Source organism: Emydura macquarii, unplaced genomic scaffold (assembly GCF_026122565.2).
Source record: "Emydura macquarii macquarii isolate MOO-44397 ecotype Brisbane River unplaced genomic scaffold, CSIRO-AGI_Emac_v2 contig_369, whole genome shotgun sequence".
Lineage (NCBI taxonomy): Eukaryota > Metazoa > Chordata > Testudines > Chelidae > Emydura > Emydura macquarii.
Window position 1 is genome coordinate 9,803,890 of NW_027130506.1, and position 26,196 is coordinate 9,830,085.

Sequence of the window (26,196 nt, forward strand, 5' to 3'; positions counted from 1 at the left end):
TAGTCTGGTGGTTTGCGTACCCAGCTATGAGGTAAGAGACCCAGCATCCAGTCCCCCTCTTCGATTTGTCTTTACTTATTTATACACAGTAGAACAGTTTCAGCATCCCAGGAGAGTGCTCTAACCCACAGGCTAAATATTACAAGGTCACCACCAGCACCCCTCTTACTCTGGCCAGCATTTGAATGCGACCTGATCTGGTAAGTGGCCAGTGATCAGGCCCCATGGGTGAGTTAGGCAAAGGAGTATCTATCTTCCCCAGTTTGGGGCTAAGGCAGGAGATAGGTGCCTGGATGCTTAGAGTGAGGCAGCAGCACACATGCCCAGAGAAGAAGCATAGGCGCCTAAGGGACTTTTACAGCAAAAATTTGGGCACCAAGCTGGGCCGCACAGACATTTTTGGGAGCCTAGTGCAAAATCTGAAACCCTCACCCTTGAAAAATACCAAGGATACAAAAACACTGAGGGGAGGCCCCAGGGGTGCTGGAGAAACTTGTACTTACCTCACGGCAGTGACTTCTGCCCCATGGGGCTGGGCCAGCCCCTGCTCTAGCTGTTGCGATTTTGTGCACAAGGGTGCAGTGTGACGCAGTTTTGGCCCTCTGTGGCTGGACCAAACCTGAGTGGTACCGTGACTCTGTGCACTAGCTCATAACACCACTCAGTTTGGGGCCCTCTCAAACAGGGGGCTCAGGGAAAAGTGCCTCTTTTGTCCCTCCGGGCAGCCCTGACACCAAGTTAGTTTAGGTGCCTACCAGGTTAGGTAGCAGCTGGTTTTGTGGATCATAATGGTGCCTAAAGTTTGGGGTTTAGGTACCTAAGTACCTTTGTGGATCTGGGCCCAAGGGTCTAAATTCTGTGTTGTAACTAAGGCAAAGGAAGAGAAGATCAGCAGAAAGGGGCAAAGTTCTCACTTAAATGCGAATATACTTCATCATTGGTTGAAAACCATCCAGCAACATAGAAAACATATTGAAAAAATTGAAAAAATAACTGGATTTTCATTTAAATTAGAAGCAGCAACTTAATAAAGTTCAGATCCAGATCTTGAATGAACTTCCACAAAGGCCAAAGATATTTCAATCAGAGGTTTTAATTCATGCATTTATTTATTTTTAGGTCACAAGAACAATCAAATGAACACAGTGTCAGACCTTCACCTGGCAGAAATCAGCACAGCTCTATTGAAATCAGTAGAGTTGGAATTACTCAGATTAAAACCAGCTGAGGAATTAGCCCATAGAATCCCTTCAAGCACCTGCTTCAGCAGTGATTTTCTGCTCTGTCCCTAATACCAGGTGTGTGTAACAAGCATGCTAGTACCCATTGCTAACAATTTTTGGTTAGAACAGCCACCAAAATCACCTTGGAATTTGAGTAGGAGAAAATGCAAGAAGGTAAGTGAATTATGCAAATTGAATGTTCAGGTATTGAACAACATGACAGGACTAGAAACTGCTTCATAGCAGTGGGAAAAACAGCACCTGTTAAAACTATGTCAGGGCTACTTTGGGTCTTCAGTCTAGCAGGACTTTTCAGCACTAGTCGAGGACTAAATTAGATATTAAACTCAGGAGCAGTATGACTTTAAATCTTTGTATCTTCAAAGCTAGGAAGCTCTCTTCTGGTGTGTGAAAGACTATTTGATGCATTAAGCAGGAAGGACTGAGATTTGGACCAGTTCTTATTCTGTTCACCTGTTCTTAGAATAGACAGACTAGTGACCACTCAGTAACTCATTGGCAAGAATGACTTTGTCACCTCTGACCGATCTCTTACCACTGGGAGCCCTGGGGTTATAGGTACAAGGAAAAGCTTTCTAATCTCTGAACTTGAACTGCAGTTATAAGGAGATGAAGGTGATTTGTTATTCCTCTAGGGAAACTGTGGGAAAGTGGAACTTTCTACCTTAAAGCAGGTTTGTCTAGTGAGAGAGATGCTAGTAGGAGGAAATGCGATTGTATACTAGAGTCCGGGAAAACAAATATGAACCATGTTGACCAAAAGCATTCTTGGATGAAAGGCAAACAGGTTATTTACATGTACAGAGTCATTGACATAGAAGCATCAGAAAGGCCTTTTTAGATAATCTGTGAAAGATGCATAGCTGGGCAGTGAATGGGCAGAGAAAAATATCAGCTCTATTTCCCATTAGACCTCGAGGGAGAGGCTGCAGAGTATCCAGGTAGGGGCCTGGTAAAGTGGCTTTGGTGGTGGGAGGGAACAGGATGTGCCCATTCCCAGCAACAGTGCATCAGGAAAAAGGAATCCCTCAGGTATCAGTTCAGAGACCCAGATGTACCATGATCCCTAGTATGGTAGCTGGAGACCCCCAGGATTCCCTACAACAACATGCTAGGGATTGAAGTCTCTTCCTTAGTCGCATAGTTGTTAGAGAGCGCTATCCCATAACCTGGCTACTGTATTAGGGGATCTCTTCCAGTTGAGAGGAGCTTCCTGCCCCTTATAGGACTTAGACTAGGAGATGCAGTGACCTATAAACCAGGGACCCCCTTTATAATAATGATTACTAATAATGCATAATATTAATAACTAATTAGTCACTACATCTTCTTATATAATGAATATGTATGTTGTTAATCATGCTCACTTTGCCCAGTTAAAAATGACTGCACAAGATGCAAGGTAGTGGTGAACTGCGGCCAAGGAATCGAAAGCCTGGTTTACACACAGTGTTTGTATTGGTATAACTATATTGCTTTGGGGTGGGATTTTTTTTTTAAATGATTGTAATTATACTGGTACAACCCCTCGTGCGGCTGCAGTTAGACAAGTATAAAGGTGCCTCACGTCCGCATAGGTTATTCCCTTTTCCATAGGGGAATAGATTATATCAGCATAAGCATATTTATTCCAGTATAACTGTGGCCACACTAGGAGGGTTGTAATGCTTTAATGATACCAGTTTAGTTAAAGTAGTAGAACTGTTGGGCAGACAAAGCTTCATTCTCCACTGTCTCATACTCTCCTGTGCAAACCAAGTCTAAACTGAGAAAACTCTCTCACTGAGGTGAGTTTGGGGAATACTGATTTGTTAACATTTTACACCTACCTACTTTACTTTGCACAAAAGTCAGTGACCCCACAAGATGTAGGGTAGAGGAGAACCCTGAGATGCCGTCCCTTTCATGAAACATTAAGATTCACTGGAGAGAAAAAAAAGTGTTTAAAGGGGAGGGGTTAAAAAACCACTCAACCTTTCTGTGGTTCAAAGCAATCTGATCAGAAGATTTTTAGGAAATTAATAATGAAAAATATTTTTGAAGATTATTTGATTCTCACAAACTGCTGATCGAGAGCTTTCCTACAGAGACCCCTTCAAACAGATATTCTACTATCTCTTGTCGCCTGCTTTGCAGTCTCACAGTGTGGTCTAGTGGCTGGATCACTGCATGGGAACTCAGGAGTTCTGGCTTCTATTCCTCGCTCTGCCACTGGCCTGCTGGATGACCTTGAGCAAGTCACTTCCCCTCTCTGTGCCTCAGTTTCCCATTTCTAAAATAAGGATAATAATCCTTCCTTGGTCAAACATTTTGAGATCTACAGTGAAAAAGTGCTGTATAACAGCTAGATATTATTATTGCTCCAACTTCAAACATTTTACCTAGTAGCTCTTAATAAAGAGTAAGATGACAAGGTATGTTTCTATATCTAGCAAATAGAAGCAATCAGTTCAGTGTCTTATACTCACAGAACCAGATCTTTATCTCAGTAACACCAATAAAAATCTGTAGTAATTCCACTGGCACTGGAGATGCTCTGGATTTGCACTGGTGGTGCTGAGGTTAGAATCTGGACCAAAATTGTTGAGCAGACTTTTGGTTTGCAGTTAACTCTGGAGTTCTCTGTGACAGACACTAACATGGACTGCAGGCCCAGATTTTACGTTGTAAAATGTAAAAGAAGCTTTTTTACACCTGTACACTCTACGTGGACATTTGGCCTGGGAGTGCAGGAGCCAGTGAGTATTACACACCTGCTGTTCTCCAGCCAGAACAGGTGGGCAAGGTATTGTAAATAAAGAATAAAAAAAGTTTGGTTTATTCAGGATGCATCTGCTCTGCGCATGTGCCACCGCCGCCATTTACTAAAACGTCTGTCGAAATAAAGATATAGAGCAACCTGTTTAAAAAGCCCTTGTTTCAGCCGCCAATGAAATGGCTACAAACAGGCTTAATGACCTTATTTGGTAAAAGTCTAAGATTGTGAGCTCGGTAGGAGACAGCCTATATAATCTTATGTATTTCCTGCTTTTGGCAGAGACTCCGACTTTCTGACGGTGTTCTCTCCAACTCTGCAGAATTGTAATAAACTCTTCCGAACAGAGCACAATTTGCCTCTTGCCTGGTAATTGTTGGGGTTCAAGGGGTTGCCCCCTTAAAACCGGTTAACAATTTCTGGTGTCAGAAGTGGGATGTCAATTGCCCTTTTGGGCCGGGCTGTGTGTGTGTCCGTTGGGCTCGAGGTGGACGGGTAAGTGACTCGCGAAATCGGAGGGCCCCCGTTCTTGTTGAAACGGCCGGTATCCCGGTTGCTGCCTGACACCTCGTTCCCAAGAACCCATCTTGAGGCGCTCCACGGAAGAAACGGCCGGTCTATTTTGCGAAGTATTAAGCTTATCGGTAAGTGTGGGAGTGTTCGAAATCTCGTCAAACAGTGGGTGGGACATTGTCGTGTGTTCGGAGAGTGAATGAGTCTGCAGTTCTCCTCGGTGGCCGTGAACGTCCGGGACCGGGAGTCAGACTAGAGTGAGTGAAGTTTTCCTTTTGTGTCCGCGACTGAGGACCCCTTACCTCTTTCGCACAACCCTTATCCGTTGTGGCCTGTTTTAACTCATAAGGGATGGGAAACAAGACGTCTAAGGTAGCCAAAGGAAATGGCAAAGGCAAGAAGAAACAGGGGGATTCCGTTGGGGACGCCCAGGTTCCGAATGGGTCATTGGAACTAGGAATTCCAGGGAATAGTCCGCTTGCGCGACTACTTCTCCATTGGGAACAGGTTAAGACGCAGGAATTTCAGACGCCTGGGGAGATGGTACGGTTGTGTACCACGGTGTGGCCAGAATTTCACATTCAGCCACGATGGCCAAAGTTCGGATCTTGTGACTTTGAGGAAATAAAGAGGGTTGATGCAGAATATCAGAAACAACCTCCTAGGTCTAGTTATGTAGACTCCTGGATGTGGTTTATACTTAAGTTTTGTGATGGGGTGACTATGGCCGTAAGTAGAGAACAATTAAGGGAGAAAATAGGGGAAGTAGAAATGTCAAAATTTGATCCTCTCGAATTCTTGTCTAGGGTTACCCCTCAGGCACAACCTCCACCACCGCAACAGCCAGCCCAACCCCAAACACAATCCCCTCTTCTTCGGCAGCGATCCTTATCAGGTCAGGATGATAGGGAGGATCAGGCAGCGGGAGGAAACAATATGGGGGGAGAACTACCTCCGCCTTATAATCTAGAAGAGGAGAAAGGCGAAAAGCAGGGTAAAAGATTAGAACGGGAACTTCAGAATTTACAAATAGAGCAATATGGTTGGGAGTTGCAGGATTTCAGGGGACGGAAACATAATAAGGTTGGACCTACCGCTCCGAACAAGGACGAGGAGGAAACAGGACCAGGGGGGTCCTCACAACTCCTCCGACCCTTGCGGCAGGTACCTATGGGTGACGGTTTGGGATACGTGGAAGTACCTTTAACAAGTAGTGATCTCAGGATAATAAAAGGGCAGATTCCAAGCCTTACTGAGGACCCTTTAGGGTTTGTACAAGGTCTTCGGGATGCTTTGGGGCCGTCTATTTACAGCCCTACTGAATTTTTATACATTTGCCGCCAATTGGCTGGGACCACCTATACTAATCAGGCATTAACTCAGGCCAGAAGTATATGGAGAGATGAAGTTGCGGGCAGGACTGAGGCACAAGCTCAGGAGGCTTTCCCGGAGGAGACACCGGCTCAATGGGACTTCCAAGCTCAGGCAGGGAGGATCGCCTGTGAAACTTATCGACGCTATATGTTACAGGCATTCCAACAGATAATCCCTACTAACATAAGTATGACAAAAGCTTTTGGACAGCCACAAGGAAAAGATGAGAGTCCTGTAGAATATTTAGAACGCATAAAGAAAAGCATGCGACAATATACTGGATTAGATCCGGAAGCTCCGGCAAATATTGCAATACTGAAACTTCAATTTGTGGCAGGAAGTTATCCAGATATCAGAGTTAAGTTGCAGAAATTTGATGGATTAATGCTTAAACCACTCGAGGAACTATTGAATGAAGCTCAGAAAGTGGTATTGAGGAGGGACGAGGAAAAAGAAAAGAAGAAAACTAAGTTAATGGTACAGACAGTCCAACAGGTTCTGTCTCACCAAAATCAGGGACCTCCGAGAAGGCAATTCCCACCTAACTGGAAAAGAGGACCGGCCAAAGGAGAATGGGATGAAAGGAAGGAGTTAAGGGATGCTGAAAGGTCTAGGGAAGGTTGGAAGTCCCAGCAACAGGGACAAGGTAGGGGTATGGACCAGAGGGGTCCATTGCCCAGGGATGTCTGTGCTTTCTGTAAACAGAAGGGACACTGGAAAAGAGAATGTGCCCTAAGGAAAGGAAAGGAGGCTGAAGAACTTGTAAGGCAGGCTGCCTGTTTTGAAGATGTTGACTAGGGGGTCAGGGCTGTCTGGTAAAAAGACCCACCTTTTCCGAGCCCATGTTAACCCTAAAGGTGGGCAACTTACTAAAAGAGGTAGAATTTTTGGTAGACTCAGGAGCCACCCGTTCCAGTCTGGTTGAGTCCGTCTGGACCGGGGAGCCTCCGTTTTCCGGGGCATTCTGTAAAATAACAGGGGTAGAGAATAGGGTGACGTCGGTGCCAATTTTAAAACCCCTTTTTGTTTCCCAGCCAGGGAACCAAGGTAATATACTTCACGAGTTTCTTTGGATTCCAGGATCAGGAGTGAATCTTCTAGGGAGGGACCTTATGGGAAAATTGGGCTTAACCATTACTATTAAAAACCAGACTTGTACAGTCCGGTTGGCTCCCTTGAGAGCGGAAGATGAGGAGAAACTTGACCCTAACGTATGGGCCAGACCTGGAAACCCAGGGTTATTGCGGATAGTGCCCGTTAAAATACACCTAAAGACAGAGGTACCGGTCTATCGAAGTCAATACCCCATACGTCCAGAAGCAGAGGTCGGGATTGACTCCTTTCGAATGCTTGTATGGGATGGGGCAGTGGGATGTCAGTCCTAAAAGTGTAAACCCTAACTTGGATTTGTTCAAAGATGCATATTTAAAAAAACATTTGCTGGCACTCTTTTCTATTATATCCAAAAACAGGGAACAGAGTTTGGTGGTTCAAAGAGTGCCTCTTGAAGCTCCAGTCCATTCCTTCCAGCCTGGTCAGTGGGCGTATATTAAGGCGTGGAAAACAGAACCGCTGGCGCTTCGATGGTTGGGTCCCTATCAGATTCTGTTAACCACTGAGACAGCTATCAGAACCAGAGAAGCTGGATGGACTCATCATATACGGGCTAAGCACGCTGCAGACCCTGAAGACCGGTGGGAGGCTACTCCTCAACCCAGCAACGAACTTAAGACTGTGTTGAAACGGGTTCCTAATGTTTAGGGTTCTAGCCCTCTAGGGGGTCTCCATGTCTATTTTATAACTGTCAGGTTACTCGTTGTTCTCTCCCTGTTTCGCTTACAAGAGGTTGGGAGTAGGAAGTTCAGGTTCAGAAAAAGAAAGGAGGTTTGCTTAAAAGTTTTGATTGATCCCCTATTAGGACCTAACCCCTTTTAACCCTACCAGTGTTTGGTGCATAAGACTTGTCCTTACCAGTGGTGCGGTCGATTATCTAAATTTAACAGAAGGGTGCCGATGGATTCGGCAGCAGGGAAAAGCTCGGCGGTGGAGGATGAATCAGGAGGGAGCCGAACTGTCAGAAGAAGTTCCGGTGGGATGGCTCCGAAAAGCGATTCATCTACAGAACCAGACCTGCTGGAAGTGCCTGAAACAGCACCCCTGCTTGCCTCCCAAAGCGCCACTCGAAAGAGACTCCGACGAGGAAAAATGGGAAGCAATGTTCATACACAGGTGAACACATCACAATCGGTACCCCCTTTGGTATCCTTTGCATTTATACTGTTTTTCCTATTTGGTCGCGCCACAGGTAATAACAACTCTTGTCCATGCACCACTGTCACTAGACAGGGAAGTCATGAGGTTCATACTTTAATATACAAAACCGTTTACAAATGCTCAGGAACGACTGAGACGTGTAAATTCGATTCTGTTTCCTATCAGGTATGCACTGAAGGAAGCAAAAAGGTGTGTTATGATCCTAAAGAGGACCCCGAGAGAATTTGGATAGAAGTTAGGGCGGGAAGTAAAAATGGCCCCTTGTTGACTAGGGGTCTCCGGCAAGACAACCAACCCATTTCTTTAGCTTTCGATGCTTGTAAAGCTATGAGCTATGGCCCCGATAAGTGTGGAGGATTAAATTGGGAAAGGAGTTATATGTTGGAACATAAGTATATGGGATATAGTGGAAACTGGTGGTCTGGCTGTGAGGCTGATGATTGGTATTACGTGCCCTATTGGTCTTGCGTAAAATGGGCAACATGGCAAACCTCAGGTACAACCGCCAAACTAGAAAAAGGAGTGGGAAAATCGGACTGCAAGTCTCATGAATGCAATCCTGTTAACTTTACTATTCTTAAACCTCAAGATTGGGACAGTCAGGATTGGTGGAATAAAGCTTTTGGTATATTGATAGATGGAAAGGGATCTGATCCAGGTGTCCTGCTGTATATCATTCAAATAAAAGAGGGAGTAGTAGGGGAGGATAAAAGGATGTATCAGGCCTTCTGGAAGAAAATAGAGGCAGACACATGGGAGCATGTACTCACTCCACGAACAGTGAACCTTTTTGTGGAATTAGCCCACACTATTGCCGTGAGCATGAATGTGACAAATTGTTATATTTGTGGGGGGACTTTAAGGGGGGACCAATGGCCTTGGGAGGTCCTAGAATGGAATCAGACCGCTCCCTATAATGCCTCAAAATATCCTCCTCACATCATACTTTCCAGATGGGAGCTTACCAACAATTTGATAGGGGAGAATTGTGTCCAACATACAGAGCATGGTGTAAATAACCCTATGATTTTAGGGGACTCTAATTGTAAATTTGTTAAAATCATTAATGGGTCTCAATACGGTACATGGGGAAATTCTACATTGGGAAACAATTCTGTCAACCCCTGGGAAAACTTAACCAAGATCGTAAAAACAATTTGGCATAATGGTACCGTGCTAAAAAAGGAAGTGCACCCCCTGGGCTTTATTGGATCTGTGGAAAAACAGCTTATTCACACCTAAGTCCCAATTGGACAGGTACATGCTTTTTGGGACATCTACGACCCTCCTTCTTTATGATACCATTATCCAAAGGAGTGGATTTGGGACAACCAGTCCTAATAAAAAGGAAAAAAAGGGAAAAAAAGGAAAAAAAATAGGAACCTGGAAAGATGATGAATGGCCCCCAGAAAGAATAATTGCTTATTATGATCCTGCATCCTGGGCCCAAGATGGGTCTTATGGTTACAGAACCCCCATTTACCTATTAAACCGACTAATTAGACTACAGGCAGTGGTAGAACTGCTCACAAGAGAAAATCAGCAGGCCCTGTTAGTGTTGGCTAAGCAAAATACTAAGATCAAGAACGCTGTTTATCAAAATCGGTTAGCCCTGGATTACCTTTTGGCAGCAGAAGGGGGAGTGTGTGGGAAATTTAACCTCACAAATTGTTGTCTTGAAATAGGAGATACCCAAGAAATAATTGCTGAAATCACAGGCTGAATGAAAGAACTGGCCCATGTACCAGTACAAACATGGACTGGAATGCTAGACTCCACCGGATGGTTGGGGGAATTTTTAATAACTGGAAACAAGCTTTGTTTTTCTTTTGTTTTATTTTACTAGGTTTAATGATTATGCCTTGTATTATTCCGCTTATAAGAAATATGATAAGTTCCGCTGTGCAAGCCGCAATGCCCCAAGCGACCCAAATGGTGATCAGAAGTCCAGAAATACAATATAAAGTCATACCAATGCTTAATGATACAAATGAATGAACCAAAGGTTGGTATAAAAGAAAAGGGGGGAATTGTAAATAAAGAATAAAAAAAGTTTGGTTCATTCAGGATGCATCTGCTCTGCGCATGTGCCACCGCCGCCATTTACTAAAACGTCTGTCGAAATAAAGATATAGAGCAACCTGTTTAAAAAGCCCTTGTTTCAGCCGCCAATGAAATGGCTACAAACAGGCTTAATGACCTTATTTGGTAAAAGTCTAAGATTGTGAGCTCGGTAGGAGACAGCCTATATAATCTTATGTATTTCCTGCTTTTGGCAGAGACTCCGACTTTCTGACGGTGTTCTCTCCAACTCTGCAGAATTGTAATAAACTCTTCCGAACAGAGCACAATTTGCCTCTTGCCTGGTAATTGTTGGGGTTCAAGGGGTTGCCCCCTTAAAACCGGTTAACAGTATGGGCAGAACCTTGGCACTGTCCTTCTAATAGGACAAACATCTGAGATTAATTTCCAAACAAGCACTTTCATGTTTTCTCCCATAGTGCCCCACCCACGTGGGACCAGCTTCCTGGGAACATCCATGCACCACATCCTCCTCATTCTTCAGATCCCTTCTTCAAACCTCTCCTTCACTGTGATGCATATCCAAAACTTGCTAATGGTTAAGCAGCTGGTGGGCTGAGACCATGGCCCCTCATGCTGACTAGTACTGCTTTGTTGTTTTCTTGTACTCCCCCATCTCTTTTTTTGTCTGTATCCACTGTTGTCTCGTCTCTTACACTAAGACTCTTTTGCACAGGGACCATCTTTTTGTTCTGTTTATACAATACCTCTCACAGTGGAGACCTGGTTCATAACTGGAGCTCTTAGGAGATGCAGTGATATAGAATTAATAATAGCTGAACAGGCGTCAGGGATGCCGTAATTTACTGCTGGTATAGGCCTGCAGCAGATGACCACTTCCCCCATCCCCAGAGGAAAGGGAGAAGCGGGAAGGGAGCTGTGCCTCAGAAGGGTGAATGAGAGGAACAATGCTTCTTAGGACTATTCCTGTAGTGACACAGCTTGTGCTTCACCACTTGCTGAGGGTTAGGCCTAAACTCTAACTCTCCAGGTCACAAGTCTAACTCTCAGTGCAGCTTTTATGAAATCATTAAATAAATTCAATCAATAAAGCACTTTGGTGTCTCCTTTTGTAACACTGATCTTCTTCATGTACATTTAGGGTATTATTATTAAGAATCAGGAAACATTTTAGTTCTTAATTCAGAACTGGCTTCTCTAGAGGTTTCTGGGCCTCCGCTTTCCAGATCCATTTTTGTCCTGTTTCCTACCCGTGTGAATTCCTAATAGTGTTGCTGATGGTGCATATTTGAGACTGCTGTACCAAAAAAAGATGTGTACAGATGGTTATAAGTAGATATAAGCGAGAGTAAAAATAACCCAGCCCCAAGAGTGAGCCACATTTGGGCCAAGATGGGGAAAGTGATTTAACCGTGCTTTTCCCCACAAAAGGGTGTAGATATATTCAGCAAAAGCAATATAAATGTGTGGCTTTATTCTTGCTTGAAAATGTAACGGATGCAATGATGCCTTCCAGTGTCTGTAGACAGGATCCCAAAGAAAAAGGAACAGTTGCCAATAGAGCCAGTGACTCTTTAGAGCCTGGTCGCTATCCATCACAAGAGGAGATGTGGGATGATCCGGAATATTTTGGAGGAGGGGGCTGGATTCCCCACTGGGCTCTATGAGAGAGGCTCCAGGTTGATGGGACTCCGGTGTCCCCCTCAGTGGGCTGCACTTTTCCTTTCTGCTCTTTTACTCCAGAAGTGACATAGGAGAAGAGGGGGGCATGCTCCTATGCACCAGTCATTCATGACACCAAAATGAGAGGCACTCTCAGTTGATTGTACAAACAATAGTACTGTGATTCTTCTAATCAGCAGTGAAATAGTTCACAATGCGGACATTTAGATTAGCATCACTGAGCATCTGAGTTAGGGACTGGGGCAGATCACACCTACCAGAGCTATTGTTCCAGGCTCTATGCAAACTCAGGCATATCCCACTGCACCACTTGCACTCAGTTCACTTTCTTGGAAGCCATAACAGTTAGTCTTATTTTCTTTAATAAAAAACAAAACAAAACTGAGATTGTGGAGAAAAAGATGGCAGCATCAAACAAGTACAGGATTGCCCCCCAGCTGGTGGGCAATCTGACCCAATTCTAGTTCTGGCAATAAAGAAAAATATCTTTTAAAACAGGAAAAGTGTGATTTATAAAACCACAAAAAACAATCTGGGACTCAGGGCCAGGTATAGTATCTGAAACTACTGTTTAGTCATTTGTTTGTAGTTTATTACTTTTTCAGTTGACAGTGTACCTTTGACCGAACTGCACCTACTCTTCTTACCAACACTACTGCACATGCCATTTCTTCAGCAAGAATTTAATGAAACAACAAGATTGCATATCAATATATCATAATGAACTCATGTTTGTCAGTAGCATTGTATTGTGGCTGTAGACAAAGAGTGACTTAACCAGAGCACTAGCCAGTGGTAGAGCCTTGGGAAGATGAAAGTATCCAATGAGAGAACTTTTTGAAGTTTGACATCTGATGTCTAGTGACATCTTGGACCTCTACCAGAGGCACTGAATCCAAGAGCTTCTACGCAGCCCCACCTGCCGCCTGCACCCATGGTATGGAACAGGCATTCACCTGTGGGGGTGTTTTTAATCAAGTGCTCTAGGGCAGGAAATGCTCACAGTAAATGTTATGCTTTTTTGTTATTGTGTTTCTGATTTAACAAGGACATGGAAAAGCTATGGCCAATGGCGATCTGGGCAGATGAGCTTGTCACAGTCAAATAAATGAGATTTGAATTGCTTTTTTTTTCTAAATTGACTCTTCAGTTTCCAGTGCAGGAAAGAAAACATAGCTAGGAAAACAATTACAACTGCAGGCTAGAAAATACTAATGTACTTCTGCAGGTACTTCTGCTTTAAGGTATATTCTGCCTTTAAGTATTTATTTTCTGATTGCTCCAGATCACATACTTCAAAAAAAAAAAAAAAAAAAATCAGGAGGAATGAAAGAAATAAGGACTGAGTCCAAATCCTCAGCAAGTATAAATCAGCACAGCAGTTCCATTTAAGTCAATTTGCACCAATTTATGCCAGCTGAGGTGATGACACTGCTAAAATAAATAGAGCTCTCGAGTCCCCAGAAAAGGTTTATTTAAAAATCTACTTTTAGTATTTCATAACACTGAAAACAAAGTAGCCTTCAGTGTTTTGCAGACATCTGGATCAAACATCACTGGAAAACTTCAGTTGAGACCTTACCAATGTCCTATCTTGCTCTGTGTGGACATAACAGAGACTGGTGGTTGGGTTTTGGTTTTCTTCTGTAAAATCAGGTGCCTGCCCCAAGTCATTGGCTAACGTTTCCTTTCTCCTCACAGTTGTGCAATGTCCTGGATCCTGGTGATCTGCTTGTCTGCCCCTATCTACTCCACAAATATTTGAGTTTTGTTGATTTTTAAGGCCAGTATCAACTCCATAACATTTGGTTGAGCTAGAGAATATCTTTTGGAAAGACATCCGTTCTTTAAAGACTTCAAATAATGGAGAAATCCATCACAGCCTTTGGCGAATTGTGGCAGTGGTTAATTACCCTCTGTGTCAATAAAAACAAAAACCCTTAATTATTAAAAATAGACACCTTATTTCTGCTTGGAATTTGTCTTGCTTCAGCTTCCAACCAGAGGCTCTCATGGCTTTGCCTGCTAGATTTAAGTGTCCTCTAATATCAGAAATCTCCTACCCATGTATGTAGTGATAGACTGTGATCAAGTCACCACTTAACCTTCTCTTTGTTAAGCTAAAGGATTAAGCTTCCTGCAAGGCATGTTTTCCAGACCTCAGATCATCTAATTTTTAGCTCAGAAATGAGTTTATTTGTCTGCCAAAATGAGGTCTACTGTAGAATTACCCCAAGTAGGGTTTAATACATTTTGTATTAGAAAAATTGTCATCTATAATGTTTGGAAAACTCCAAGGCAGTTTTACTAGTGGGAGCATCAGTCCTCCAGCACACCTCTCCCACACTGAAGGCATGTTTAAGTAATGAGTGAAATGCCTCATGGTGACAGGCTAAAACTTTTAGAGTTGGATGCCTATAATCAGGCATTGAAATCCTTATTTAGGCAACAAAATAAGTAGCCTGATTTTCTCAGATGCACAACTCCCAATGAAGTTAGGTGAGGTCAGAAGGGGCGGTCGGTCCTCAGGACCTCTCAAAATGAGGGCCATTTATTTTGATATCGAACTTTAGGCATTCAAGTTTGAAACTTTTGGCCTCAGTTTGAAATGGGCTTGTAATAATGGAATTACAAAGCACTTTAAAGCCTATGTGGTCTATTTTGTAGATGGAAGATGTATTAACATTTAATATCTCTAATAAAATGCCTCGCTGGAATTATAATTTTGCATAAAATACATACACCATCATGGACGTAGCGTGGACCATAAGCATAGTATGGACATATTTAATGCCCCCTGGTTTCACAACAATTAGTAGAGCAGCACCCCTGTAGCTTGTTGGATGCTGTAGACAATACAGCCATAGGCTACAGCACTGGTCCCATGCACTGTAATGTACAGGAATTACAGTACTTGACTATACCGCCTATTGTCACAGGATTCCAAGGCACTGTACCAGCAGGACCAATTACGTAGGAATTACTTCACTCACAAATTGCCACTGCTATCACTAGGATGCAAAGTAACTGCTGTTTACAGTGACACCACCCAGCTGCTGAGGGCAGGACATGAAGAAAAATATTCTTGCAGGCACTTAAGGGGTTACTGATTGCCCAACTACTGAGGGAAGTTACAAAGAAAGATTACGGTGCTGCTGGGTCAGATCCCCAACTGGTCTACCCCACCAGCAATTTTGAAGTCAATGGAGTCATGCTGATTTACACTAGCTGAGGATCTGGGTTGAAGCCATATGTTGACGAGAGGAATCTAATTTCCAAAATAATAATAATGACTTTTCAGCAGCAGATCTCACAGTGCTTCGCAACCTTTAATTATTTTATATCAGAACACCCCTGTGAAGTAGGGCAGGGCTTTTATCCCCATTGGGAACTGAGGCACAGAGAGGCTAAATGACTTGCCCAAGGTGTCACAGGAAGTGTGTGGCAGAGCAGGGAATTGAGCCCAAGTCCTAGGCTAGTGCTCTAACCACTGGACTCTCCTTTCCTTTTTACAAGCAAAAGGTAAACTAGAAACATTCTTCCTCAACACTGAGGTTACTCACTTGCTCCTACTCAACTCGCTTCAGTGACCCCATTTTATCCTGCCTCTTGACTTCCCATAACTCCATCATCATTCCCTCTCACCTGATCACTCTCCTCTGGTTCTTTCTGCTCTGAGCATACACATGCTCCAGTCTCCCCTCTTCTTCAAAGTCAACCCTTGATCTCCACCTGCCCCTCCAAACTACTGCCTCATCTCTTTCAGATGGATCAAACATGGAGTCTTCAGTCAATGTCTTGGGTTTCTCTCCTGCAGCTCCATCCTGTACTCTCTCATATCTGCCTCTTCAGTATGTAGCTTGGCTAAGTTTAGGGTGCAAAGTGCACCAGTCACAGGTAATAGGTTCTTTGTTCTTGCAAATTATGAGATTGGTGAAACACAAATAGAATCAAATCCAAGCATAAGTATAATTCTATCAAAGCAGACACGTACAACAAAACACCTCTGAGACCATGCACACTTAGAGCCTTAGGCTGGTACAAGATGAAAAGCAATTCCCCAATGTTGACATACTTACATCCTTATAGAAACTGATAACAGCAAACATAGAAGAAAAACTAAGAGGGCTTGTTCGTACTCAGGCTTCTGCCATTTGGTGATCCCTGGTATCCCAACCAGACACGGATCTGACAACCTTTTGTACAACTTTTTCCATTCCTCTACATGCCACACCGGACTATATCTGATCAACTCTCAGCCCCTGTTCATATTTTGTATTCTGGGAGATCAATTTTAGGGTTCCAGTTGTCCATATGTAGTATTTTGGTTAACCATCATTATATTTGACAGTTAATCCACTCGTTCATGTCAGTCCCTTTCCCAATAGTTTTGATACATCAATGTGGTTAGCTCTTCTTGCGAAAAGCCCCTAAGATGCTACCATGTGTTCTTTTGTGATCTATGTATCACTAAATGCATCACTAAATTATATCACAAAATATATACAACTAATTTCTAGGCCTCACTCTAAACCCTTAATACTTAAGGCCTATAGCCAAGCCTATTTTTAGTACATATATTTGGTTCTTTTACTTGCTGTTACAGCTTCAATAACTTCATTATTATTTTACCCCAAACTATAGGGCTTCCAAGCCCAGATCAGGGGTCAACAGCCACCCCTTTGTTGGAGTGATAATTATGATGATTATCCTGACACCATATTCGTTAGCCATGACCCAATTTTTGTGATGCTATTGCAAACAGGAACTGCAGTAACAACAGTTTAGGCAACTATAGTTCTTAACGAAGGTGTTATAACAAAAGTTTGGAAAAGTGACAGGACATCCAATTTCTCATAATTGTACTCTTCGATTAGTTGCTGTGCAATACTGTCCAGTCACACTATAAGTTATTCTTTCCGATGGTGTGCTCCATTTTGTTAATGCACCAGGTATGACGAGATGGCAGTCAGTCTTTCCAACCAACTCTGTAATTGGTTGGAATACCTCTCCATCTAGCAACTTGCAGGAGTGATTACCTCAGACACATTGCAGCTGCACACATGCAGGTAGCCATTTACAGAGCAACAGGCAGTATGCAAGGATCTCCACATTTGGATATACCACCTGATATACCACCACGGAGACAAATTTAGTCATTCCTTGAAAATGTCTTCTTCAAGCTGACTTACTGAATGGACAGAAGCCAATCAATCAGGATCAAACACTAGTAAAAAAGCAGTGAATAATACATAAAGGGAAATAGACACAGTACAATTCCCGCTTAAATAACTAGAGTTCTGACCAGGGTGCATTGTCACAAATCCCAAGCTTTGCATAATATTAAGAGAGATTTTCTTGCAAATAGCAAGACATTTAATTCCATCCTGCTCCAGTTTCAGAGAACATCTGGCGCAATATCAATTTCATAACTTTTTGTCTCTAATAAAATTAGGAGTTTTTTCTAGTTTTAAATCCTTTAGGAGTGTGGTGATTCTAAGATCTATTCACCATAAACTAAACAAACAATTGTTATGCCTATGCTAGCCATTTCTCCAACCTGTTGCTCATAGGCTAAAGCTTTATCCACCAGTATGGAGCAGAAGACCGCTACCTCTGAGAAACAGTACATTTTACTATATTTTAATATAAATTTTTTAAAACAACTGGGGTGTGCATTAAGTGCACATAATTAAAATACCTAGTATTAATGTAATAAATAATCTGTGAGACCACTTGCTGGTCCAGATAACAAGATGGGATATTTTCTTTCCTTTGGATTGATTTATAATTTCAGAGTTTATTATGGGTGTTTGACCTTTACCTTGAACAATGATACCTTATACTATCACGTATTACATAACAGCCTGTTCCTTTCACTTTTTTTTCAACTGAATACCCATTCAATAATAACCAGACATGCACACAGGAGCATTATGCATTACCAATACAGTCTCATTAAGTCAAGCAGAGAAAGTTTGTCCCATACTTTGGTTATGTAGCTGGGAGGGGTGGTTCCCCTCTGAGAGGGACCTAGAGGGAGAACCAAACCTACCCTGGCTGCTAGAGCCTAGAAGGAGATCACCTGGCTGTAAGCAAGGAGGTGGGGCCAGGCCTTTAAAAGCCAGACAGACACCACCTGACTGGAAGCAGAGAGGCGGGGCCAGGCCTTTAAAACCCCCCGGCCTGCAAGCTCAGTCCGGGGGGGATGGCTGAGGGAGAAGGATACTGCCCTCTTGCTAGAGGGGCTAAGCTAGAGCCAGGCCTGAGGCCCATGCTGAGGGGGAGTAGCCTGTCTTAACCCCAGACTGGGGACTGGTAGAGAGGCCACCTGAGTCACCCACTGCCTGGGAGTTGGAGGGGAGCCCACCTGAGTCACCTGTTGCCTGGGAACAGGAGGAGGATAGACCTGAGCAGTACAGAGCTGGGACCTGGAGAACCTACCAGCCCTGCCTGGGGGCCAGAGGAGCTACCCTCTGAGGAGGAACCCCTGGAGTTGCTGGAGCTACTGCTGGTGGTTGAGGAGGGCCTGATGGGACTACCACACCCCAGCAACCTGGAGGAATCAGGTACTTGGGAGTATGGGGAGGAAGAAGCCCAGGGACAGCCCTAAACAGTGGCTGAGTCTGGGGCAACCTGGTTGGTGTGTTGTGGCAGGTGCCTCTGCCACTGTTAGGGCCCTGGGCTGGGATGCAGTGGAGATGCATCCCCCTCCCCTCTTCCTGCGCCACTCTGGGAGAACCTTGCCCTCCTTACCGTCCCAGACGCTAGACTGTTGGCTCGCCCGCCCTGCCTACGGGCCGGGGTGAAGGACTGTTGGCTCGCCTGCCTTGCCTATGGGCCGGGGTGAAGGATTAGGCTGTTTCCTGGCAGGGGAGAGCCAGGAGGACCAGTCCCCCTCTAAGAAGGCCTCAGAGGGGAACCCCAGATGCTGCCCCTAGAAGGGCACATTCACAGGTTATAATATTTCCTTTGGTTTGGGACCTTCCATTCTATAATTTTATCGCAGTTGTTTTGAGCTGACATCACGATGCTGGAAAATGGTGTTTGCATCATGCCCACATACAATGACATAAAGAGCTGAATCTCTGCTGATATGAAATTGGACGTCGGTGCCAACGGCAACATCAGTGATTACTGGGACAGTAAGGTCCTCGTATTCAACGTGAGGTGGCAAATGAGAAGTCTCTGTCCATCTTAAATCACTGAGGCTACTCATGAGGAGAAACAGCCCTAACCTTGATCTGGGATTCTTTTTTGGTCTTTGCTGTGCTACTTGACACCTTTTTCCTAGTTCACTTGTGATTTGCATGGTGAATTGTTTGTCCAATGTTTTTGTCATTCTTTTATACACTTCTTAGATTAGGAACTAGGTCTCTTTCATAGGAGAGATTGATACAGGATCCCTCACTCACTCAAGCCATGGGAGACAGACCTATCCTTGCTTACACACAGCCCCCCAACCTGAAGCAAATACTCACCAGCAACTGTATAGCATAAAACAAGAACACTAACCCAGGAACCTATCCCTGTGAAAAACCCCGTTGCCAGCTCTGCCCGCACATCGACTCTAGTGACACCATCACAGGCCATAACCACATCAGCCACACCATCAGGAGCTCATTCACCTGCACATCTACTAATGTAATATATGCCATCATGTGCCAGCAATGCCACTCTGCCATGTACATTGGCCAAACCGGTCTGTCACTACGCAAAAGAATAAATGGACACACATCAGACCTAAAAAATGGTAACATCCATAAGCCAGTCGGAGAGCACTTCAATCTCCAAGGACACTCTGAAGCTGACTTGAAAGTTGCCATACTTCTACCAAAAAAAACTTCAAAAACAGACTTCAGCGAGAAACTGCAGAGCTAGAACTCATATGTAAACTTGACACAATCAGACTGGGTCTGAATAGGGATTTGGAATAGTTATCTCATTACAAGAAGTAATTGTCATTGTTGACACCTTCTAATCAATGGTTGTGAATAGGCCTCATCTACCCTAACTATATTTACTTTGTTAGCACTTGTCCTCCCCATTGTGTATATATATACACATCTCCTATCTGTGGTTTCCACTTCATGCATCTGACGAAGTGGGTTGCAGCCCACGAAAGCTTATGCCTGCAGAAATTTGTTAGTCTTTAAGGTGCTACAGGACTTTCATTGTTTTTACTTGCATAAGAGTTTCAAGTCCAACCCTTTGTATGACTGAAATTGTAGAGCCAGATTCTCCCATTCTTGTGTTTCAGTGGCTCCTTATTCACATTGCTGTCAGAGGTGCTACCCGGGATGGCCTCAGAGCTTCATTCTGTCACTCTTATGCAGACTGCCTGGTATTTGTTTGAGCCAATAGGTGTGACCTCCACCATCTTGGCCAACAATGGGGATTGAACTGGTGACCATCATAGCTAAAAGCATGAGTCTCTACCACCTCAGTTAAAAAAACCCCACACTGTAGTTGGGGGCTGTAACAGACTCACATTCTCTATGGAGGGGGCACGGGGAATATGAAAAATGTCTTAAAGTCTCCAGAGTTATTACAGTCTCTGCCTTCTATACTGAACAAGGGACACATGACGTTTAAATAATGTTTGCATGAAGGCAGATTTAACTTGTAGGTATAATCCAAAGCAAAAGGGCAGTATGGAACAATTCTGCCCCAAGAAGGAACTGTGGCTCAATATTAGTCCTTCCCCAGCGCCCTAAGAAGTTACTGCTGCCCTTGAAAGGGTGCAGCATACTCTGACCAGAAAGTGGGGGAGGAGATGAAACCAAAGATCTGCCTGCTTGCTTGTGGAGGAATTATCTGAAGAGCAAGGGCTGTTCTCTGTAACCAGACCCTGTATCCCGGTAAAACAAGCAAGGTAATGAGCATGTGCCTCACCACTTTTATTCTTCTGCACTGATTCTCAGAGGTATTTGGGCACATAACTCCCATTGATTATATTTTAAAATCCATGATTTTTCAAAATCATGATGAATACCATTTTAATTCAATGAGATTATTCTGAGTATGGCCCTACTCAAGATGAGTATGGGAGGCAGAAAGTGGCCTGTATTGTCCTGGGTTCTTTCTGCCATCCTTAGTCCCATTAAATCATTGGGAGCACTTGCAGAATTGGGCCCTAAATTATCACAGATGGGGATTGTAATAGAGCCACATGCTCGCTCTGTCTTAGAGCAGGAATCTGAAGCTTGTCACTTAGCTTTTCCTTTTGTCATGAGGAAAGTGTCAGATGAGGACTGTGACATCTTATGTGCCCCCTTCTGGAGGGGGGAGGGCTCATGCAAAATTGACATTTGTCCAACCTAATCAGCTTAAAAGAGATTCCTGGTGACTAGAAAGCAGTCAAATCAGTGCCACTCCTTAAGAGACTTAAAATAGGCAATGAAATTAGATAGCAGTTGATCTGATAGTTGCAGGTATTGCACCAGACCTTGTTTGAGGACAGAGTATAGGCACAGATCAATACTTCTGAGGGTGATGAAGGCAATGCTAAGTATACCCATGCGGATACCTTGGCAGAGTTCCTCCTCCTGCATGGCTTAGTTAGGGGGGCAGGGCTTTGTGGCTCTCACCCAGTGAATCCCCAGAGATCCCTGGCGGCCAGAAATCAGCACAGAAGCCCTGTGCTGCTGCACCAGCACTAACCATTGGCTGCATCCCTGTCTCAACACCCTGGCAGTGCAGCTTTACCCAGGGCTGCCTCCAGGGTAGTTCTTATATTCTTCCTAAGATATTCTGGGCAGGAGGGGGGATATAATGCGTATTAAACATTTGGCACATCCACCCGTCTCGCTAGCCAGCCCAGTCTCTGTTCTTTCCTACTGTAGGGATCTCAAAGCATCACTGCAGAGAACTCAAGGACATGGGGCAAGATTTTCAGAAGCGCTCGTGTTCTATTTAGGCTCCTCAGTGTGTGTTCAGCACCAACATGCTTAGCACTTTTGACAATTTGAACTCTTTTGAAACTTTCATGGTCAGCCTTTAATTTTCTTTGCCATCACATTGCCCATGTAGCTTGTTTGGGTGTCTCTGTAGTTCCTTGCAATCCTCTCTGGCGTAGGCTAACCTAAACAACTTTGAGTCACTAACTCAATTCTCTTAACTAATTCTGTTAACTCACTGCTCGCCCCTATTTCCAGATAATTAATATATACAATAAGTAACATGGGACCTCATACAGAACCTTGATGACCCACTATTAACCTTCTGTCATAATGGAAAATTGGCCATTTAATCCTATTCTTTATCTCCTTTCTCCAAGCCAGATTTTCATCCATGACAATACTTTCTCTCTCTCACGCTAGGATGACTTACCTTCTTCAATAGCCTCTTGCATGGGACCTTGTCTAAGGCCAGATGGAAATTTAAATGAATTATGTTTTCTGGTTCTCCTTTATCCACTACACTATTGACACCTTCAAATAATTCTAAGAGATTAGTAAACCACAATTGTCTTTAGCAAAAAATATGCTAGCTAGTCCCTATTGTAACAAGTTAGGGGATGCTGAGGTAATGCCACATAGAGTTCTATTACACTCCCCTTCTTCCAGCACCTTTGCTGAATCAGAGGCCAGAGTTCTGTCTTTTTGGGACTTTTTAGAAAACATTACACAGAGTTAAACCTCAGGGCTGTTCTGTCAGATATGGCAATTTCCTGCAATCTCCTTGAAAAACCTTATTGAATTAACAACGAGAGTCCTGTAGCACTTTAAGCACTAACACATTTTATTTCTGCAGGCATAAGCTTTCATGGGCTGCAACCCACTTCGTCAGATGCAAGAACTGAATTAAAAGTTGAAATAGCTTTGGAGTCTATTTGTATGAAAAATGCAAAGTGTATGTGTGACACGCTGTACCTCTATGTAGAACCCTGGAAATCCCATATTCACCACTGTGATATGATTATGATATGTTTTGTACAAAATATGCCTTCTGGGGTATCATTTTAAGTCTTGATCTGTTGAACATTAATATCCCGTTGGATTGTATATGCTATCGTTGTATGTGAAGCATATTGCAGTATGCGTTACTGAAATGAGGTTGGGAGATGCCCACAGTCAGCCTTTCAGTGGCAACAAAGGACCAGCCAGACATGTGCTGATGGCCCATTAAAATGGAATCCATTCTCCAACAGCTATCCCAGAGACTTCTCAGAGAGAGCATGTAGGCAATGGAGACTGCCTGTCCAATGGGGACGGCCTGACCTCCACGTCACAGCAAGGATCTTTCTAGCAAGCTGGAAGAAGGTATAAAGAGAGACCGTGACATCCTCAATTGGCCTCTCTCTCTCCTCCCTTCCCCTTCCCCCCTCTCCCAATCTCAACACCTGGAAGAGGGAAAAAAACTGACTTGAGGGAGTTTGGTTCCAGGCTGGATAAAGGGTCCAGTTGCTGTCTTGAGGAACTGTAACCTGCCTGTACCATCTGTCAGGGTGAGATACTGCTTGATTCAAATCCTGCTTAGTTTGTAGAATTTAGACTGCGTGTTTACTCTTTTATTTTCTTAAGGTAATTAACTCTGACCTTTATGCCTACCACTTAAAATCTATCTTTCTGTAGTTTAATAAACCTGTTTTATATTTTACCTAAAACAGTGTGTTTTGGCTGAAGTGCTTAGGAAATCTCAGCTCAGCTTACAAAGGCAATTGTGTGTCTACTTCACACTTAAGGAGTGGCAAGCTAATGAACTTGCACTGCCCAGGGAAGCTTTGAGCAGTGTAAGATGATACTGTCCTGGGGTGTAGGGCTGGAGCTGGGGGAACTGCCTGGAGCCCTTGTATTGGAAAATCATTCATGTAACTCAGCTGGATGTGTCCCTGCCTGTGGATGGCTGTGTGAGTGCAGTGTCTGTCAGAGGTTTGTAGTCTGATATCGGCATTACCATGTCAGAGGCAGCCCAGGTTGGTGCATTTGGCGTGCTCAGGAGTCCCACAGTCCAGGTTGCACCCTAGGGACCCCATCACAGTAATGTATTATTGTGGAACTGTATGTAACTACTATGATAAATGTGATCAGTGTAAACCCTGGTAAGTGTTATGAGCTTCAAAGGACTATTTGAAACAAGGTTCCAGACCAGAATAAATTTATGGGACAAACAAAGTTAGGTGGGTTTCCCAGGAAATCTTTAGGGGGAGGTGTGTACAAATATACCCTTTAGAGGGAGGTGTGTGCAAATATATGCAAGAACTTGGCCTTTTGAGGATTTGCCCTGAGGAGAGGACTTTTGTCTGCTCCTTATCCTTTCCTAGGGTCCCAAGATCAAAGACTCAAACTGTATAGAGGAGTGACTCTCAGATTCCTGGCAGCTCTTGTTCTGAGCGAAAGTTATGAACGTGTGACCACAGGAAAACTCCTTGCTGGGGTTTGAAGGACTGATTCCTACCAGCGCCCTTGTTGGAGCTGAGGTGATCTCTGGTAAGCTAATAGGTTCTTTTATTATGTTTTCTCTGTAATGCTTTCCCCTTAAGAATAACATGCTTACTTAGAAAGGGTGGTGCAGTAACTTAACTGTGGGTAATCATACTGTTTATAACCTGTGAGGAGAGAGACTGCCATAACCAGGCCTGCTTTTTCTGACTTGTTTGGAAATTCACAGTATTCACATTAGAACCAATAATCTACAGGTGAAAGGCTTTGAAATCTGTTATGGTGCGTCGGCTGAGTATCTAATATTGCTCTTCAGTGGTTGGCCCAGAGAGAGAATAAGTAAAATACTACTAGGAGCTGCCAAAAAGGGTCTCCTTTAGCTCAAGTGGCAGAAGCCTCCTATCTAGCAATTACAGGGCCAAGGTTCTAATCCTGATTTCCTCTTATGTGTGGTTTAAGTGCCTGTTAACTACAGCAAGCACATTTATTTCATTGTTACAAATTCCCTGAATCATCTCCTCCTCCCTTGCAGTTCAATTTTATTTCAGTTTAAGAGGTAGCATTTGAAATTAAAAATATATATATATGTAATTTATGTCCTAAGGTACAATTTCAAGTAATAGGTGGAAAATACTCCTAGTTGGTTATGTATTAAATATGATTGAAAACAAAAGCAAGACAACCTGTGTCTGAAAATTAGCAACTTTTCTAGTTTTTATTGTTTTTACATAGAATACTTGGAGAATTTCCAAATGCAGACACACAATTTAATCTGTCATGAACTGCAAATAATGGAAATTTATTTAGCAATGACAATTTTTATTTCACACAGGCTTATCTTGCATATGGGTAATTGACCAGTCCGCGGATGAAATTAACAACATTATAATATGGAAGGTGTTATCTGAAATCCTGTCATAGATGAGAACAAAGAAATAAAATAATTATGAAAAGTGGAAATTCAATATATTTTCAAATATGTGAATATTAATACAACATTAGTGCATTGTGTCTTGTCAGCTCTTTCATTTCAGAGGTTGAGATTTCTGACAGTAAACCCCCACCTGGAAATATACAGTTTAAATGTGCTATTACTAATTAAATATTAATGACAGTTAATTTTATTATCTATGAGGAAGTGCCAATAATTCTGACTGAATGTGCAGTATATTCGAAGAACCTGTTATATCGTACCCAAAGATTCCTTAGAATAACTTTCACAGTCCATTCTACCTCTTTCATACTACACCCAAACCATACTAGTTGCATATCTACTCAGGAGATTCACGTTATTGCAAGGATTTTCAGTACTTCAGGGCTGCTTCCAAATCTCAAGTCTTGTAGCACAGTACCATGGATACTGTTGGCACAGCCAAGAACTTGGTGTTCAATAGAGAAATGAGGCCTAGATTCATAGATTCCAAAGACAGAAAAGGCCATTGTGATCATCTAGTCTGATCTACTGTATAGCACAGGCCATAGAACTTCACCACAATAATTCCTAGAGCTCTTCTTTTAAAAGAATATCCAATCCTGATTTATAAATTGTCAGTGAAGAATCCAGTGTGACCCTTGGTAAATTGTTTCAATGGTTAATTACTCACTCTTAAAAATGTACACTTTATTTCCAGTCCGGAGGTCAAGCTTCAACTTCCAGTCATTGGTTCGTGTTATACCTTTCTCTGTTAAATTGAAGAGCCTATTAAAATATTTGTTCCCCATAGGTACTTACAGACTGTAATCAAGTCACCTCTTAACCTTCTCTTTGTTAAGCTAAATAGTGATATACAGGGACAGAGATGAAGCCATGAATTTTGTATGGTTACCATGAAGGAGACATATTTGATACCTGATTTTTCTTTTCTTTTTCTTTTCACACCCCACAGAATTATTTTGTTAGTACTTGTTTGTAATGCAGTTGTGCCTA

At 43.2% G+C, this 26,196-nt stretch overlaps 1 long non-coding RNA gene across 1 annotated transcript; it reads left to right on the top strand.

The window, feature by feature from the left end:
• Nucleotides 1-1,295: 1,295 nt before the first annotated feature.
• LOC137141471 (uncharacterized) lies at nucleotides 1,296-25,268 on the top strand. Its single transcript, XR_010916651.1, has 3 exons — nucleotides 1,296-1,397; nucleotides 24,152-24,317; nucleotides 25,102-25,268. It is a non-coding gene; the product is annotated as an uncharacterized lncRNA (long non-coding RNA).
• The last annotated feature ends 928 nt before the right edge of the window (nucleotides 25,269-26,196 follow it).